Source organism: Triturus cristatus, chromosome 11 (assembly GCF_964204655.1).
Source record: "Triturus cristatus chromosome 11, aTriCri1.1, whole genome shotgun sequence".
Taxonomy (NCBI): domain Eukaryota; kingdom Metazoa; phylum Chordata; class Amphibia; order Caudata; family Salamandridae; genus Triturus; species Triturus cristatus.
Window position 1 is genome coordinate 1154570890 of NC_140594.1, and position 6459 is coordinate 1154577348.

Below are 6459 nucleotides of genomic sequence, written 5' to 3' on the forward strand. Positions count from 1 at the left end.
TACGTGTGTTTAAGGTTAAGTAACCAGATCTAAAAATGCCGCTCTTTTCGAAACTAAGACAGATCAAAACCAGAAAAGGGGTACTCGAAGAAGCTGTTCCCATTCCACCTAGGGACACTCCAGGGTACTTTATGTATCATAAGCATGGCCTAGATGCCGTATTATTTCTTGATTTATGGGTGGACTACACCAAGGATTTGCCAGAAAATCAGAGATGGCCCGCAGCGGGGACCTGGGATGCAGATTGCATCATGAGAGTAGAAGAAGAATTATGGAAAAAGAAAGCCAGACAGTCACAGAAAGATGCCATTGAATTATGGCGTAAAGAATCATATAGACGTACAGAAAAAGCGCTCAGACAGGAAGAGAAAGGTAGAGAGAATTCAAATAAAACCCGAGAAAATCTATTAATTGAGGAAGGTACCCGAGTAAAATCAGAACAAGTAGATAGACAAAGAAACACTCTTATGAATGGTATGTATCCTCTTCTGGCCGAAGGGTTACCTAAGGCTACCCCGGAAATACCAAAAGACTTAACTCCTCCATTGCTCCCGATAAAAGCACATCCCAAAACACATCCCAAAACAGCAAAGGACGTTTTTCTTTCCTCCTATTTAGATGACGTAGCTCCCGAGTATGCTAATACCATACCACACACACCACTTGCCGATGGTGTTCAACACCAAGAGCATCCGTCTGTATCCCCGCAACTACAAACTCCTACGCCCATTCCCACAGGTCCGTCCGTTTCTACTGTTTTTCCCGCATCTACAATCTCTATCCTACGTCCAACGAATCCTTTTTTGCCCAGCACCTCAGATGGTGCTACAGGAGGTACGACAGACATGTTTGCCACCCCGCCGCGAAATAAACAGACCCTTAGAGATTTAGCACTCCAACGTACACCCCAATTAGCGACATCCGACATGTTTAAAGAACAGCTTGTGGATTGTAGATACGATCCAGTGCCAGGTAGACAGGACAAATTGCTCATATCATCACTACGTATACGACGAGCTACATTGTATTTAATGACGATACCAGGAATGGTTGAACACCTAGACGATATATATCGCTTTGTCCAAACAGGGCGAGGTCCAGAAAGTATTAACGAAGCTATGGAATACCAGAAAGTGGATGTACAAAGACAACTACTACGTTTCTTCATAAATTGCGTGATTAGGAACCAAGACAGACCTGGGGCAGATCATGATACCATGCAAAAACTTGCCAAATGGGGTCAGAACATATCAGAAGAGAAACATGATAGACAGGCGTGTATAATCGCCATGTATCGAAAGATCCGCAAGGAAGTAGAACGAATACATAAAGAAAGACGAGAAGCAGACAGAGTAGAATCAGAAGTAGAGGAGGAGCAAGACTCAGAACAAATAGAAACGATAGCTTATGTAGGTAGAGGAAGACCCCATAATAATACTAGAGGCTTTAATGACCCGATACGTCCGATACATCCAGAATATAATAGACATTTTCCAAACCTTATGTTAAATACAAGATCCCATGAACACCTATTCCAAGCCGTTGATAAATTACTCCGAGATCGAAGGGGGTACCACATGCTCGATTCCATGGACGAACAAGAATTAGCCAGGTCAGCAGTACAATGGGCTGATAGTCCCAGCGAATACAATGATGATGCACTAGCACACACGTTTCTGAATCTTGACCCATACGAACAGCGTTTAGCTAGTATATACATGATTCAACACCTCCTTATATTATATAAAAGCCAACACTCCGATCCAGGACCCTTACCTGACATATTGACAGAACTACTCACGAATAAATGGAAAGGGTCAGGTACTGATTTAATTAATGAAATTCTAGAATTCCGAAACCAGTATATAACTTTCGTATGCCCAGAACACGTTCCAATTCCCATTATGGGAAGAAAAATGTATCACATAGATAGACAGAATCCGTTACGCGAAGTACACCCAATCAGAGGTGAAGGTAATAACTTTACACGCGTGTTTGTGTACACGCCTATAACAAAAATCGAATTATTAGAAATGAAGAAAGTAGTACCCAGCCATGACAAGGATCCGGCAGGTTTCCACCGTGAGATAAAAGACATGTTACTCATGGGAGAGTATACCTACCCCGACATTATGAAAATATTAAAAGTCCTATTACCCGCCGGTGTTTACGAGAAACTCAAAGAAAAGGAATGGGAGGTGGGAGACCAAAAGATAGATTGGACAGCATTAGAAAACGAAGAAAGGGCCCGAGCTGCAGGAGCAGGGCTTGGGGAAAAGACTACAGCACTACCAGGATTACCAGTACAGGTACTGCCGCGTTTATTAACTACGAAAAAGGAAGACTGGGGTGCAATCTCAGCCTGTAAACAAAAGCAAGATGAAGACACTAGTGATTTCTATTCCCGATTTGAAAAATGTTTTGGTATAAATAGTGGCATAAAAGCAAGTAGCGAGTCATATCCACATCTGTTTGTGACAAAATTAGTTGAAAATTCCCTACCACAAGTCAAGAATAGAGTATTGAAATTCGAAAGTACCTGGCAAGGTAATACCCCGTCACAGATGTTACAGATGTTACAATATCACCACAATAGAATTAGAGAAGAACAAGAACACGAACAAAGACGTATGAAGGATACAAAAATGAAAATGCTTGTTGCTCAGTCAGTTCCAGCTGATGGTCATCTAAAGGGTGATTCCGCAGGTCCTACGAAAGGGACATGCAACTATTGTAAACAACAAGGTCATTATATACACGATTGTCCAGTCCTGAAACATAATATTGCCACAGGTAGAACCCAGGAGAGACCACGTCCACCTAGACAGGATCAGAATCAACAACAAATCCCTCAGCATGCACAACCTAGGTTAGCTCCGCAACAGCTAGCTCCGCAACAGGCAGCTCCACAACAGACCGTAGCACCACCACAAACGCAGCCTATTGCTGCAACACAAGCAACGACACAACAGATGTATCAGTACGCACAAGCAGATTATCCCGATTATCAGCGATATACATGAAATAGCCTAGAGAGGGAAGTTGGCTTACCCCTTATTGAGGTTCCTGTAGACCAAGAGGGACCTTATGTACATAGTGAACTATTAGGGGAAGACAGAAAGTTTTTACTTGACACAGGGGCAAGCAGAACAACTATAAGACGCAGTGAAGTTCCAGGGGCACCCCTCTCAGGCTCACAGAATATTGCCCTTGGATTCTCAGGAAAACCTATCATTAATGAAGTAACACAACCTCTTCCACTGACGGTTGGTCCATTGACACGTACTACAGATTTATTGCTTACTAAATCATGTCCAGAAAACTTGTTAGGTATAAAAACATTGAAAGCTCTAGGAGCTATAATATGTTGTTCTCCGGAAGGAGTACGATCATTTTTGCGTGACTTTAAAGGTCACTACGTGTCTAGAGACATGGATCACCGGTTACAGAATTTACCTACACATTTATGGGCACAAGGCCCCACTGATGTTGGTTGCATGAACATTACACCATATCGAGTTACACTGAAAACAGGAGTAGTACTACCACGAATGCGACAATACAAGTTACCACCCGATGCTGTTGTGGCTTTGCTACAAATCATTGACGAGCTCATTGCACAAGGAGTGGTTGTCGAAACTGACTCCAATGTATGTAATTCCCCGATAATTCCGATTCTTAAAAGAACGGATCCAAAAGCACCACCAGTATATCGATTAGTTATTGATCTGCGCGAATTAAATAAATGTATTGTACCACAATACCCTGTGGTCCCAGATATCTCTTCATTACTAACAGCTATTGACTCAGAAGCAACGTTCTTCACTGTAATTGATCTCAAGAATGCTTTCTTTAGCGTCCCAATAGATCCGGAAAGTCAATATCTGTTCGGATTCAGTTTAAATGGACGAAGTTTTAAATTCACACGCGCACCTCAAGGATTTACAGAAAGCCCCAGCATCTATAGCCAAGCACTGAAACGAGAACTTGACAGTATCCACATGCCCGTTAACACTGCCTTGCTTCAATATGTCGATGATCTGCTGATCACCGCCCGAAGTGAACATGAATGTGAAAAAGCGTCACTGACGGTTTTAAAATTTCTGGCCGACAAGGGGCACAAGGTGTCCCCTTCTAAGCTGCAATTCTGTGTCCAGCGAGTTGTTTACCTTGGGCACTCGCTGTCCAAGGAGGGAAGGCAGCTTACATCCGACCGCATCCAGTTAATTGCTAACATGTCAGCACCCAAGACACAAAAGGAGGTGCGGGCTTTTATAGGTCTCACTTCATACTGTAGGCAGTGGATCCCTCAATATGCATTTCTAGCAAAGCCACTCATCCAGTTGACAACACAGGAGGCAGCCACATCGACTGTCCTCCCTTGGAACCAAGAACATACACACGCCTTTGAAAGCTTAAAGAAAGCTTTATGCCAAGCACCTGTTTTAGCAACACCATGTTACAGTAAACAGTTTACACTCTTTGTTACAGAACGCGAAGGTACTGCCTTGTCAGTACTCACTCAGGAACAAGCAGGATCACACAAACCATGTGCTTATTTCTCTAGTACATTAGATCCAGTAGCTCAGGCTCTTCCTGCGTGCCTGAAATCGGTGGCAGCAACAGCTTTAGCTATCAGACAAAGCGATGCCATAGTGTTAGGACACCAATTGACAGTACAAGTACCACATGCAGTAGAGGTTCTTTTGAACCGCACACAAACACAACACTTGACTATAGCGAGACTCACTGGTTACGAATTGACATTGTTTCAGCCACACATAGAAATCAGACGTTGTAATACGTTAAATCCTGCCACACTGTTACCAGTGGGCGGAACAGATCCATTGGCACATGATTGTGTCGAAGTCATTACTATCACGACGAAACCCAGACAAGACTTGACAGACATCCCTTTGTCAGATCCAGACTTAACATTGTATGTAGATGGGTCATGTATGAGAACAAGTACAGGAGAGTTAGTGGCCGCTTACGCAGTCACAACCGACACTGAAATCATTGAAACAAATTGTATTAACACTCTGTCAGCTCAAGCAGCAGAGCTCATCGCTCTGACACAAGCCTGTACTCAAGCCAAAAATAAGAAAGTCAACATATACACAGATTCACGTTATGCATTCGGAGTCGTCCATGACTTCGGCGTACTGTGGCGAGAGAGAGGTTATTTAACTTCTCACGGTGCCCACATCCAACACGGACCCCTCATTCAAGCCCTATTAGACGCGATTCATCTACCTACTGCAATATGGATTATGAAATGCAAAGCCCATACAAAAGTTACCGATATCATTTCTCAGGGTAATGACCTAGCTGACAGAACAGCTAAACAGACTGCTCAGAATCAGACTCACACAACTGACATGACAAAGACAATAGTTCCGACACCAACACATTGCATGACAGTTAAGGATCCCGCCCTTGATGTAATTGACATACAGACACATGCTACACCAGAAGAAATAAAGAAATGGACTGAATTAGGAGGGATCCAAACGGATCAAGGATGGATGACGAAGGAAAAATCTATATGGTTTCTTCCCGACTCCATGGTTCAAGTCATCATTAACACAATACATAGTCCAGCGCACCTAGGAGAAAAAGCTATGCTAGACAGCATTCAACACATTTGGTTCAACAAACACTTGCGAGCAGCAGCTAAACAAAAAGTTCGTACCTGTATGATATGTTGTCAGTTTAATCCAGGTAAAAGCATCCCCGTAGAGCAGGGTGGATTTCAACATCCCGATCATGCTTTTGAAGTCCTCCAGATGGATTATATCCAGATGGAACGATGTCGAGGATTCAAATATGTTCTCGTAGTTGTCTGTGCTCTTTCCCGTTGGACAGAAGCCTACCCGGTTTCAGATTACACTGCCCCGACTACTGCCAAACAGTTAGTTCGAGAATTCTTCCCACGGTACGGTTTACCACGTGTTGTCTACTCAGATAACGGCCAGCCATTCTCATCCGAACTAATGAAACACGTTTCCCTTTTGTTAGGCTACCAATGGAAATTTCACTGTGTCCGACATCCCGAGGCAGCAGGTCTCGTGGAACGCCATAATCAAACTCTGAAAATTAGATTGTCCAAAATATGTAGAGAAAAAGGTGTCGATTGGATAGTAGCCTTACCAGTTGCGCTCTTTTACATGAGAATGGTAGCACATTCTCGAACAGGGCTATCCCCGTACGAGGTGATCTTCGGTAGACCACCAAATATGTGGGGGACGCCTATACCTCGCAAAATCACTGATGTTGACTGTAATATGCTGACAGATTACCTGGCTTCCTTGATGTCTGCACTACAATCTTGTCGTTCACAGGTAGCTGCAGCTTTTCCCGATAATACTGAGGTGAAGCCCCATGACGTGGTTCCAGGCGACCTGGTTCTGGTCCGGAATTTCGACCGGAAGACCCAACTGGAGCCTAGGTGGAAAT